This window comes from Scylla paramamosain, chromosome 21 (genome assembly GCF_035594125.1).
Source record: "Scylla paramamosain isolate STU-SP2022 chromosome 21, ASM3559412v1, whole genome shotgun sequence".
Lineage (NCBI taxonomy): Eukaryota > Metazoa > Arthropoda > Malacostraca > Decapoda > Portunidae > Scylla > Scylla paramamosain.
The window spans coordinates 8,450,945-8,464,826 of record NC_087171.1 but is presented as its reverse complement, the minus strand read 5'-3'; the positions used below and the strand labels follow the sequence as shown (position 1 = coordinate 8,464,826).

At 44.7% G+C, this 13,882-nt stretch overlaps 1 non-coding gene across 1 annotated transcript; it reads left to right on the top strand.

The window, feature by feature from the left end:
* The first annotated feature begins 12,258 nt into the window (after positions 1 to 12,258).
* On the top strand, positions 12,259 to 12,340 carry Trnal-aag (transfer RNA leucine (anticodon AAG)). Its single transcript has one exon. It is a non-coding gene; the product is annotated as a tRNA-Leu (tRNA).
* Positions 12,341 to 13,882: the final 1,542 nt, after the last annotated feature.

The window sequence follows — 13,882 nt, the reverse complement described above, 5'->3', positions numbered from 1 at the left end:
TGGATTAGTTGGTTTTGTTCCTTAATGTCCTGTTTGTGTAAAAAACGTCCTGATTTTTGTTTATCAGCATTTTCTGTGTGTTTGTTACAACTCTGTATGTACACTGTGCCACTGACGGAGAGACGCGAGGTAGATTTGGATGTAGCAGATTCGAAGATGCTGCATTTTTATTTTATTCAGAGTGACGAGGCTGGAGAGAAATCATAAATGAGCGTAGTAGAGGGACAGTTTGAAGACGAAGTTTAATTTGTAGGGTTTGTACTGGCTGAGTCTGTACTGGTCGAGTCTGTACTGGTCGAGTCTGTACTGGTGGAGTTTGTACTGGTCGAGTCTGTGCTAATCGAGTTCGTACTAGTAGAGTTTGCACTGGTCAAGTCTGTACTAGTCGAGTCTGTACTGGTCGAGTCTGTACTGGTAGAGTCTATACTGGTAGCGTTTATTCGTGAGTCTCAAAAAAATCACTAAACCTGTATGGCCGTCAAGGATGGTCCATTTGCAGTACAGTACACTTCTTTCAGCATGAATGTTCCCGTTTCAGTATACGTACATCTTTCAGGATTCATACCTAGCTATTTTTTGGATATTTTTCTTTTTTTTTCGGCACTCTGGCCTCGTTCACCCTATCGCTTGAACTCCCTCGGCACCGAAAGGAAAATAAATATTGGAAGGCTCACAAAGCTATCCATCTATCATAACAAGTGTTCCGTCGTGTTCCTCTTTACATAGACATTTTTTTTTCATATACCCTGCACATATTTTTTATATACTTTTATTCTTTATTATTTTTCGGGAATCGTCCAACGACCAGCATTCGTTTTGCTTTTGAATCTTTATGCTCTTTGGAAAAATCCAATTCCGCTGTGGCTTTTCTGTCTAAAAACATATATTTGTATGGAGCAGAAGAGACAGAATAGATAGATAGATAGATAGATAGATAGAGAGAGAGAGAGAGAGAGAGAGAGAGAGAGAGAGAGAGAGAGAGAGAGAGAGAGAGAGAGAGAGAGAGCAAATAGCCACATGACGCCCCCTGTTGGTCAAGAGGTGTGAGGGCAGAGTGGGGAGGAGTGAGGTAAGGGTCGGTAAGTGGTTGGCAGAGTGAGAGAGTAATGAGAACAGGGAGAGGGAAGGAGGGGGTGAGGGGCCATGGGAGATGAACGGCTGAGTGACACCATCAGGAGGGATGGAGGGAGGCAAGGAGGGGGACGCAGTGACAGGGAGCTAAAGGGAAGTCCGTCATTATTAGTCGATGCTTGGTGGTGCGTAGCATGCCTGGCTGCCCACCTGACGAGCACCCACGCCTGATGCCTCGACCACCACCACCACCACCACTGCCACTCTCTATCATTACCACTACCACAAAGACGACTTATTTCTTTTCTTTTTTTTTTTTTTGTTCTATTTTCTATCACCACCACCACAAAGACGACTATTTCTCTCTCTCTCTCTCTCTCTCTCTCTCTCTCTCTCTCTCTCTCTCTCTCTCTCTCTCTCTCTCTCTCTCTGCTTTCCTAACTCTTGTATTCATTTATTCAATCACTTCTGACATCACAACAACTATGTCTATTATTGCGTGATCTCTCTTTTCTTAATGCTCCATCTCTCTTCTAAATGGTATCTTATTTTCAGTCTCTACTTGGAGTTTTACCTTCAGTGTTCATTCCGTCTGGCTTCTGCTGCCTGTTCTATCTTTTATCTTATACCTTCTCTTCTGTTTCTTATTTCCTATTCCTTCTCCTTGTTCTCTATCTCTTCTATTTGTGGTTGTTGTACTTCATGTAGGGAATTACAAGTAAATAGAATACAAGGAAATACATGACTATTGCCGTTTCATATCCTTTGTAATAATTTACAGACAACCACATCACAACCTCCATTACCATCACCACCAACACTACCAAATAAATCACCATCACTACTGTGGCACTGCCACCACTTCACCACCTCTACCATCACCACCACTACCACCCACCACCAGCATTCCAGCACCCCATCACCACACCTTCCACGCGCCTCACCATCATCACCATTATGCACCCGTCACTCTACCGACGTCACTCAAATACGAAATCATCCAGTCCGATCTTTTTTGCATTATTCATGCCGCATATTATTCAGATCTCCTAGGCAGCTCCCTTGAGGATAGAGAGGCATGAGGGCGGGCGGTACCGGTGGACATGTGAGTGAACGAGTACTCGGAAAGTGATAGGTTGGGTGGGAAATTGTCAGCAGTGAGAGAGAGAGAGAGAGAGAGAGAGAGAGAGAGAGAGAGAGAGAGAGAGAGAGAGAGAGAGAGAGAGAGAGAGAGAGAGAGAGAGGATGGAGGAGGGGGGAAGGAGGTACGAGCCGCCTGCTTCAGATGCTAATAGAGGGCAATGTAACCCTAATTTTGTAAGGACCGAGGAGACCGCCGTTTTTTGTCGCTTTGTTCCTGGGTTCGGTCGTTGCGGTGGTCCCCTGGAGGAAGCTGAGACTGACGGCTGGACAAAAAGATCTGGAGGCTGAAATGACAGGCTTAAGTGGTGTAATAAAAAGACGTGCTACTATGGAGTGAGTATATGTTCAGTAAGGCTATAGTGTATTCTCTCTCTCTCTCTCTCTCTCTCTCTCTCTCTCTCTCTCTCTCTCTCTCTCTCTCTCTCTCTCTCTCTCTCTCTCTCTCTCTCTGTCTATGATCGGTCCTATTTTTAGTTTTTGTTCTTTATTTTCATTTTATTTAGATTTTTTCTTTTCTTCATACTTCATTATCTTCTTAACTACTACTATTTCTTTTTTCTTCTTAACTTTTCTTCTTCTTCTTCTTCTTCTTCTTCTTCTTCTCAACTACAACTACTACTTAACTTTTCTTCTTCTTAACTTCTCCTTAACTTCTTCTTCGTCTTCTTTTTCTTTTTTTCCTTCTTCTTCTTCTTCTTCTTCTTCTTCTTCTTCTTCTTCTTCTTCTTCTTCTTCTTCTTCTTCTTCTTCTTCTTCTTCTTCTTCTTCTTCTTCTTCTTCTTCTTCTTCTTCTTCTTCTAGTTCTTCTTCTTCTTCTTTCCTTTCTCTCTTTCTTTTCTTTTCTTCTTTAGTCTTTGTCGTCGTGTTTTTCATTCTGAGAGAGAGAGAGAGAGAGAGAGAGAGAGAGAGAGAGAGAGAGAGAGAGAGAGAGAGAGAGAGAGAGAGAGAGAGAGAGAGAGACCACAACCCAGTCTACTGGTTAACTTTTTTTTAATTATCCTTTTCTATTTTTTTTTTTTTTATTGCTTGTGTTTGTCAGCCGCTGAAGGAGTGAAGGATTGACCAATAAGCTATTGCAGCACGACGCTTGCAAAGTGTCCCAGTCTCGTATTCTGAAACACTTTGCTCTTTCATCAGGGATATTTTCGAAGGCTGCTGTGATGTTCAATTGTGTTGTCAAGGGTGATCTTCGCTTTAACGTTGTAGAAGTTACCACCAGAATCATACAAGCTTTCAGATAGTTATGATTCTTAACCCTTTCATTACAATATCCACCAAGGCACAATACAAGATCTTTTCCAAGCACCTACAGGAATCAAAAGAAGAAGTCAACGAGCTTTCAAGTGTCTGCTCTGTACAGTGTTCAGAAGTGACTAAAAGAAAAGGAAATACACCAGAGTCGTTTGTGACTAAGGGAGCATACGTCACATACCATTGAAAGGGTTAAAGAGCGAGAGATAAGACGACCGAACATTTGAGAATACAGTCCCCGGTCTAACGCTTATATCGGCGCCGTATTCGTAAAGTTGAATTAGTACGTAGAGATGGGAATTTTACGAACGTGACTCCATTCCGTTCCATGGATAATCGATTTTTACGAGTAAAGACTGCCTGGCTCTGAGTAATGCTGCGGCGGAGGTTAATAACAAAGGATTATCATTGTTTACTGATGGAGTTCTGAACTTTGTAATGAACGGGTGGGCGTACTTCTGCCTTCCTGTGGTTTAAGAATTAGGGGCAATGTTTTTTTTTTTTTTTCCCTCTACTCATAGCTCTCCCTCTCTCTGCTATATCCTTCGTTAGTCTCCTATTTTTCATGCTTGTTCTTTCTTCCATTTACTAAGAATTAGCGGGAATGTTTTTTTTTTCATCTGTTGTGCTCTCCCTCTACTTACTATCTTCCTTCTTTCTATTTTTTTCCTTTCTTCTCCTTGCCATTTCTCCTTTTCTTAACAAGTCTCCCTCTCTTTTTTCAGTCCCCTTGTCTTCTTGCTCCTTTCCTCCTCTTTCCCTTCTTTCTTATCATCGCTTCCTCCTCCCCTCCCTCGCGCCCTCCAGGAGCAGCTCACTTTACACACACACACACACACACACACACACACACACACACACACACACACACACACACACACACACACACACACACACACACACACACACACACACACATAAACCTTGAATTTGACTCGCTCTCATTCAAGACTTTGTTCATTCATGACTCTCTCTCTCTCTCTCTCTCTCTCTCTCTCTCTCTCTCTCTCTCTCTCTCTCTCTCTCTCTCTCTCTCTCTCTCTCTCTCTCATGTGTGGAATGATGCAAAGAAACAAAGAGGAATCTCACATGTGTGGAATGATGCAAAGAAACAAAGGAGAAAAAGAGACCGAGAAGTGCGAAAAAAAAGGTAAAATGCAGAAAGAAAGAAGAAAGGAGGCGAATGAAATATAAAGGAAAGGCAAGAGGAAAGAGGAAAACTAACGAGGCAGAAAGGTGGAACGAAGGAAAACATGAATGGAAGAACAAAGAGAGAGAGAGAGAGAGAGAGAGAGAGAGAGAGAGAGAGAGAGAGAGAGAGAGAGAGAGAGAGAGAGAGAGAGAGGAAGGGACAAACACTCAGAGAAAAGTGTGAATGAGCTGCAGGAAGAAGAAAGAAAGAAAGAAGAAGGAAAACAGAAAACACACAGGCAAAGGAAGGAAAAAAAAAGGAGGAATGAAGGAGGTGATGAATGGTGAAAAGAAAAGGTTCAGAGGAGGCAGGAAGATAGGAAGAAAGGAAGGATGAAATGAGAATAGAGACAAAAGGAATAAGTTAAGAGAAGAAAGAAATGGTAGAGAGCAGGAAGTAAAGATGTTAGTAAAGGGAAAGAAGGGAAGAAAAAAAAGGGAAAAGGAAACGAAGAAATTAAAAAACAAAACTTACAACGAGCAGAAAGGAAAGATGTTAATAAGAAAAGAAAGGAAAAGAAAACAAAGAAGGAAGGAGAGAAGAAAAATAAAAGGAAGAAAGGAGCGAAGAAATTAAGAAAAAGAAGATGAGTGAAGGAATAAAGGAAGAGATATAGAAAAAGAAGAGAATGGCAGCGAGTAAAAAAGAAAAAAATATATTTATATAACAGAGAAGGAATGAAGAAAGAAAAAGAACGTAAGCAAGAAACGAAGAAACTTATAAAAGATCGGAATGGGAGAAGGAAAGAAGGAAGAAAAAAAGAAGGAAAAGCGAGGGAAGGAAGAAAGAACCCGAGAATTAGATGAATGGGGTAGAAAAGCAATGGATACGCCAGAGTTGGGACTGCTAAGTTAAGGGTGAGTCACACTTGAAGCAGGCAGTGTGTGACGCAACAGGCGAACAATCACACCACTTTGATAACTTGCTCTTACCCATGCTATATTCTCTCTCTCTCTCTCTCTCTCTCTCTCTCTCTCTCTCTCTCTCTCTCTCTCTCTCTCTCTCTCTCTCTCCGCCGGTGGTCCGTGGTGGCGGATAGTGACCTAACTGGGCGGAGGTCAATCTCTCACTCCCTCACACCCTCACCCCTTCCTCACACCCTCAGGAATGCGCTTTGTGACGGGCCAAGGGTCTCTATCCGGCAGGGGGCGTGGGAGAGTGCAGAAGGAGGAGGGGGAGAAGGAGTAGGAGGAGGAAAAGAAAGAGGAGAAGCAGGAGAAGGAAGAGGAGGAGGAGAGGAGAGGAGTGGGAGTAGAAAGATTAGTAATAATGATAATAACAACACCAGCAGCAGCGCCAGCACCAGCAACAACAAAAAACAACAACAACGACAGCAACAACAGCAAAAATAACAACAAAAAACACAACAAAACAAGGCAAATAGTGGAGTGGAGTAGAGTATTTAGTAATGATGAGAACAACAACAATGACGGCGAAGAACAGGACTGGCAGGAAAAAATAATATTGAGAAAAGAAAGCGGATAAAAAAGAAAGAGGAAGACGTAGCTGAGTGGGAAGAAATTGTTGCAAGAAAATGACGAGTAGGAGGACGAGAAGAGGTAGAAACAAGGCAAGAAAAGGTTTAGCGCGTGGGTGTGACGAGGCGTGGGTGTGCTTCAATAAGTTAGCATCCCCGTGTTTTGACGTCAGTGATCACCGCGAGGGCTTCACTGAGGGGAGAGGAGGGAGGCACAGGGCAGGGGAAAGTATTAGCAGACCTTCCTCAACCTCGTGTCGCCCCCTGTGCTGATACGTATTGCAGACAGGTGGTGTGCGGAGCTGTACTGTGAAAGGTGGAGGAGGAGGCGGAGGCGGAAGAGTAGGGGAAGAAGACCTAGGAGGAGGAGAAGAAGAGAAGTGGTTAGTATCTTTTCGTGCGTTCTTTAGTTCATCAGATATATTTTAAGACTTTGTTGGATAGCTTATGATTATATATACGTTACGTAGAAGAAATGAATGTTACATCGCTACACTCATATGTAATTCTCTCTCTCTCTCTCTCTCTCTCTCTCTCTCTGCTCAAGTGTTCACATTGCGTCTTTCTCCCGCCAGCCCTTCGTCGTCTCCTCTTCCTTTACATGGCGGGAAAGTCACTGCATGGTAGCCACTCTCTTTGTACACGTGAGATGTTCAGTTGCTAAGTCACGCGCCGCTGATCTCCGTCAGGACACGTGCACCACCCCCGCATCCATCCCCACGTCCCTCTCTACCCTACGCCCTCGTCGCTACTGCTTTCTCCTGACCGACCGCCCTCCCGTCCCCCCGACCGCCTGGTTCCCTTTAAACTTTGCTCCTATGAAGTGGCAGACACACCCTCCTCACTGCTCTTTGCTGGTTTAATGGTCTGGTGATATTTCTCTCACTTTCTGGACCCACCTTCATATCCACATATCCACACTACTCCTCTCCTCGGGATCTGTATCCGTATCCACGCATCCATATCCACTACACTCTTCTTGCATTGTGCCCAGACATCCACACATACACGATACCTTCTAGTGTTACGTACTCATATCTTCCTTTCTTTGGTTCTATACGCACATCCAAACACTCCACCATATTGCATTCACTCGCATTATACTTTATCAGTTAGTACCCACACCCACCCACACACGCACCACCCTTACCTCCGGCCCACACACACACACACACACACACACACACACACACACACACACACACACACACACGTCTGTCTCACCTCCGCCGCCTCCCACGTCGCCGGAAAATGGTAGCATCCGTCTTTCCGTCCGTCTGTCCGTCTGTTCGTGTGTTTATCAAACCGTGTGTTCATCCCTCTGTTCGTTTCTACGTACATACTACTTCCGGCTGGGGAAGCTGTTACACCGCGAAAGTTTGTCTTGACGCGGAAGTTTTACAACGGCAATGTGTGTGTATGTGTGTGTGTGTGTGTGTGTGTGTCCTTGCTTTTACTTTTCTCCATTCTCTCTCACTCTTCACCTTCCCTTCGCTGCCATTTATTTTCCAGAGTAAAGGGAACGAGGCATCCATTGACGAAGAGAGAGAGAGAGAGAGAGAGAGAGAGAGAGAGAGAGAGAGAGAGAGAGAGAGAGAGAGAGAGAGAGTCATAGGATATGTACCAATAAAACTTACATAATAGACTTTAACTACTCAAATCATCTGAAATTCATCTATGGATCTAAATCATATGCAATTATTCAGTACATCTATACGTTACATCAACGAACATGCTCGTAATATTTTGCAACACATTCGTATAAGTTTTACTCGTCGTGCACTTCCCTAAGCTGCTTCTCAGGGGTTCTGTATTCTGACTGTTGGCGGTTTCTTCTCCTTCGTCCTCATGTACAGGTGTTCCCAGTCACGGCCGCGGCCCCATCCTCCACCCCGCAGCCCGGCCTCTCATGCACGCCTCGGCTCGCCACGCCTCCTCGCGTCCTTACTCGCTTGAATGACCTCGCTCGAGTCCTTGCAATCACCTGCTTTTACTGCTCTTGCTGCTACGACTACGACTGCTATTGTTATTATTCTTTCAACTAATACTATTTTTTACAAGAACTATGCTACTACTACTACTACTACTATTACTGGTGCTGCTGCTGTTACTACTACAACAACAACAACAACGACAACAATAATAACCACAACTACTACTACTACTACTACTACTACTACTACTTACTACGCTGCTGTTGCTGCTGCAGCAGCAGCGTAGTAAGTAGTGCTTTCTTCTTACTACTACTGATGTTGCTGCTGTTACTGTTGTTGCTGCTGCTGCTGTTGCTACTGCTGGTGGTGGTGGTGGTGGTGGTGGTGGTGGTGGTGCTGCTGCTGCTACTACTGCTACTCCTAGAACTACTACTACTACTACTACTACTACTACTACTACTACTACTACTACTACTACTACTACTACTACAACTACTACTACTACTGTGTAATTATAAAGCATAGATAAACTTAGATCATATAGGATGAAGCATGATAACAAAAAAAAATGAGTATGTATATAATTATGAAGATATAGTCATACCAGGTGTTTTAATCATTACACCTGGTCGAACCCACCACGCGGGGAAGGCCGAGGAGAGGGAAGAGAAGGGAGGATTGGGGTACTGAAAAAAGAAAAAAAAGACAACATTTTCCCAGTTCACATGCCCTCAAGGAGCCTGTGATTACTACGTCGTCTTGTGGAACATCACGATTATGAGGTTTTTGTAAGGTGTGTGAGGTGGGCAGGCGAGGGCTTGTCTGTCCTGTCTCGTGCTAGCCTTCGTTGGTTTATTTAGTATGGGGATAAATATATTCTTTTTATTACGTGCATCTGTAAATGTTAAATTTTACACGTATCCAGTAAGCATATCCTAAGTCGCTCAAAGGAATGGATACACCGTGTCTTCAAACGTCTAGTTTTCAAAATATATGTAATGTAATCGTTAAGATGATTCAGTATGTGGATCATGTTTGAACTTTCACTTTTTTGGGATACGGTTCAGTGCTTTTATGAGGCTGGGCGGCGGCGAAGCTGTGACCTTGTGGCTGGATAATGAAGAATGTTGGCTCAAGGACAGGTGGCTTCCAATGTCAAAGAAGACAGACGAGTAATGCGCATGTGTAGTGCTGCAGAGTATGACCATCGTGAGGCACCTTCGTGTAGAGCCAGGATCGTGAAAAGCCACTAATTTCACGGATATCTCCTTTTTCATAGCTTATCTCCAGTCACGAGTTTGATAAGGCGAACCGCACGTGCTAGTCATCGGGAATATTCTCTGGGTGTGATGCTGGAAAGGAGGTGAAGGAGGACACGGTCTGGGTACACACTCCCTGCTCACTCCCTGTGTAGTTAATGGTGACTTAACGTGACTGGAGGAAAAGACTAAACTATACATAAAATATTTAATGTTCATTCCTATAAGACTAAGAACTGATATCCCGTTTGAGTTTCGCCTCTTCAGAAGGGGTTGCCACGCTGTCATATATCTATAATCGAGGTGGGGGCGTCCATCATCATCACCATTATCATCACCGTAGGCAGCAGTGCAGGGATGAAGACATGACAGCTCTGATACGTGGAAAGTCTTGCTCATCTCCGCGTGATGTGACTCCATTGGAATTCATTTGTTCATCGCTCATGAGAAATATGACTAAGCAACAGTGCCTTGTCATATTCACACACACACACACACACACACACACACACACACACAGCAAAGAAGACCTATACATTCGCAACAGACCACGTGCCTATATTTAACAACACCTTCGAAACCTCCCTTAAGGCGAGCACGCGACCTTGGGTGTAGCCGAGGTGGCGAGTGGCGACGGAGGGCGGGTCTGCTTTATGGGGAGAGAGGAATGTGCACCTCGCCACTGGTTACCCTCGAAGCCCGCCAGCCCGCCACTAGTTAGCCACCAGCCAGCCCTTTACCTACCTTTGGAGACCTTGGTAACACCGACCACCTGGCTCCTCCAGCTCGCCTTGAACCCTTCACCTCCTCTGTGTGTTGCCGGGGGACGCGAGCCGCACACACCTCTCCTCTCCTTCATGTCATCAACCAGCTAGCGTCAGCCAGGTGGAGGAGGAGGAGGAAGCGAGGGAAAAAATGTTGCTAACTGAGAGAGGGAGGCGCTCAGGGTCACGACGAGGTGTGTGTGTGTGTGTGTGTGTGTGTGTGTGTGTGTGTGCAAAGGGCAAAGCAAGAAATATTTGTTACTTACACTAATCGCACACTTTCTCTTGTTTTCATCATTATCGTGAGTTACTCTTATGTCCGTTTGTGTTGTATAAGTTTGTTACTTATTCCTTTATCAGCACTGTGGTGTTCCAGCCTGGCCAGCAACAAAGAAACAACAGGAAGCGTCCCAGGTGACTCATACCAAGCGAATGGTCTTATCTATATGTATGCCTGTTTGTCCGTTTGGTGATCTGCGTGTGTTGATTTTCTCTCTCTCTCTCTCTCTCTCTCTCTCTCTCTCTCTCTCTCTCTCTCTCTCTCTCTCTCTCTCTCTCTCTCTCTCTCTCTCTCTCTCTCTCTCTCTCTCTCTCTCTCTCTCTCTCTCTCTCTCTCTCTCTCTCTCTCTCTCTCTCTCTCTCTCTCTCTCTCTCTCTCTCTCTCTCTCTCTCACTGACACATTACATTCTTGCCGTCACATTACTTTTTCTCACTTTCTCCCCAAATTCGAGGCTGCGACGTGACTTTCCGTGGCGGATCACCTGAAGTCATGCGCACCCACACCTGTTCTGTTCGTTCACCTGTTCCCGCACCTGTTTCCTCCAATCTTCACGTCCTCCCTGATTTTATTAACAAGAAACACTGGTCTTTACACCTCATTACGTCTCCAAACACTTCATTACTTTCCAAGCTCTTCTCGTCTTCTCCAGCACTGATTCTCTCTCTTCCTGTTATTCTTCTCCTCTTTCTCCTCCTCCTCCTCTTCCTTGCTTGCCACGTGGAGCTGGTTATTAATTCTGAAGTTATTGAAATGATGTTATTGCGGTCTGGTTCTCTAGTTAGCTTTTCTTGTTGTTTTTGTTGTTGTTGTTGTTGTAACGTTCTGAAAGGTATCTGGAATGTGGATGATAGAATCTCTCTCTCTCTCTCTCTCTCTCTCTCTCTCTCTCTCTCTCTCTCTCTCTCTCTCTCTCTCTCTCTCTCTCTCTCTCTCTCTCTCTCTCTCTCTCTTTCCGATCCTTCTGCCGGGGTGGACGAAGGAGGTAAAAGAAAAGCACCCAATGGCAAGTAACCTATTACTATTTTTTGCTTCAGCTTTGCGTCTTGCCTCTGAGCATTGTTGTCCGCTATTGTTTGGGGCGGCACTGTTACGCATTGTTGTTATTGTTGTTGCTGGTGGTGGTGGTGGTGGTGGTGTTTTTGTTGTTTGTAGTGGTGTGATTGTGTTGTTTTTGTTGTTGTTGTTGTTTTTAATTCATTTTTAACATCATAATTGTTTTTTTTTCATACAACAACAACAACAACAACAACAACAACAACAACAACAGCAGCAGCAGCAGCAACAACAACAACAACAGCTATCACTACCACTGCTACCACCACCACCACCACCACCAATAATGACATTTGCTTTAATTAAGTGGGCCTTTTTTTCTTTTCTTTTGCTAGAAGAGGTTCGTGTTCAGCGGTGATTGGAGTGTGTTTAGGTAAGGGCGTGTCACTCATAACTCTCCTCTTGCCCTTGTCACTGTTTTCACTCTTGGTGCTCAGGTGGCTTCTTGCTTGTCTTTGTTCGCGGCCTTGACTCCTCACAGCCTCTCCTCACTTGCTCCTATACAGTGCTGGTGCCTTTCAATCCCCATTTCTGTGATATTTACGATTTTGTTTAGTTTTATTTTCCTTTCGTGTGCGTTCCGTGTCGTCCTGATTATCACTGGCTTTGTTTATCACCGTATGAACCTGTTGGGATGATTTATTGAGCTGTCCTGTCTGTTATTGAGCGTCTGTCGCCAGGTCCGCCTCTGCCCCCTTCCTGGCTCGACCACGTGCTTGTCCACCCATGTTCTCCTTGAAGTCAATGGCATGAGTCAGGTGTTCTTCTCTCCCTGTGATAATAGTTTTTGTTTAGGTGTAATTGTATATTTCTATCCCTCTTTGATTGACATTGGTAGCGTGGCCGAGCGGTCTAAGGCGCTGGTTTAAGGCACCAGTCTCTTCGGAGGCGTGGGTTCGAATCCCACCGCTGCCAGATTGTTTTTCTTCAAGGTCGGTGGGCAGTGGACACCTGGCGAGGAGAAGGTGGTGGCATGTACTGTACTGCCTTGGAGTGGCCTTGAAGGTGTGGCCGTCAGATCGTATCAGATAAACTTGCCCGTTATGACTTTTGTCTCAGCAACAGGTTTTAGCCTCGCATGGACAGCCACGTGTAGGCCTGCTGACTTCTCGAAGCTTCATTCGTTCTCTCATGTTCTTAAGCAGCTAATTCTTGTGGTTGAGTTTCCTTCCTCTCTTCTCGCCCTTCCTCTATTTGGGAACATTCTCTTTCGGTGTCGCTTCCTCTTCCTCTTTTCATCAGCATCATTTCTTTCCTTCCCCGCCTCAAACAGCATCATACAAATGAGCCCCACTTCTGCGCCTTGTCATAGAATGATAAATGTTTCGCCCAGGAAATTGTAAACTGAGTAATGGGGCTGCAACAAGATGATCACGTGACACCGGCAAAAATTACGAGAAAGCGCTTCCTCTCCCACCTTGAAATTGTTGTAAGCCGGGATCAAAGTCACAACCATTATCCCGCATGCTTTAACTGTTTTCATTAAATTCCTCCGGTTTCTTTTAATCAGGAGGTTGGTAACTCAAACATTAGCATTTGTATTTGAGTGCATTACCTAGCCAGTGTTCTTTATGCTCAGCATAAAGAACACTGATAAGCCTTTGATAAGGCTCAGCAGTCTCGGGGCCGCCTCCTGTGCCTGCCGAGGATCAGGTGTAGCTACGCAGACAGGTGCGGCGGGACTTACTGCGTCACGTAATCTTCCTCCTCCCTTGTATGCCACCCGTTCGCCCCGCCTCCAGACGTGTAAGAAGGCAGAAGAGAAAAGAGAGGAAATAGTAAAAGCAGTACGAAGTTGTGAAGGAGATGATAGCAGTGGTAATGGTATTCGTGGTAGTGTTATGCAAGCCTTACACATAAGTTTCATCAAAATTCACATAAGTGGAAAGAAAATTAATAACATTGAGATTATTTCTGCTTGAAGTAAATTTGAAAAGTAATATCAGGAAGAGAAAAAAAAATGAACGAGAAAGAGTACGAGTGGAATAAGAAGGAAGAGGAAGAACTGGAATAAGATGAATAGGGGGAGGGGGAGGAAGAGGAAAAGAAAGAGAAAGAGGAGGAGAACGATATGAAAGAAATTAAAAGAAACGATAAATAACAATGAAGATGAAGACGAAGAGAAGAAGAAGGAGGAGGAGGAGAAGAAGGATGCCGTTATGTCCGCGTGGGAGAAAGGCAAGGAGGTGGGAGGAGGCCGCTGGCATTGGATGGGTGGAGAGAGGGAGGAAGGAGGGAGAGAGCAGAGGAGGGCCAGAGAGAGCCAGGGACCCGTTAGTGAAGGTCTTGTGAGTAAGGGGACATTGTGATCTGGTGTGTGTGGTGTGTGTGTGTGTGTGTGTGACGTCACTCTTAACATGACTCGCCTCTTCCTGATGTCCTTAGCAGTCCGTAGTAGTGCCTGAAATCCATTCATGTCCTGCTTAGAATGTGGCCTTGTCATCCTCTTAACACTCA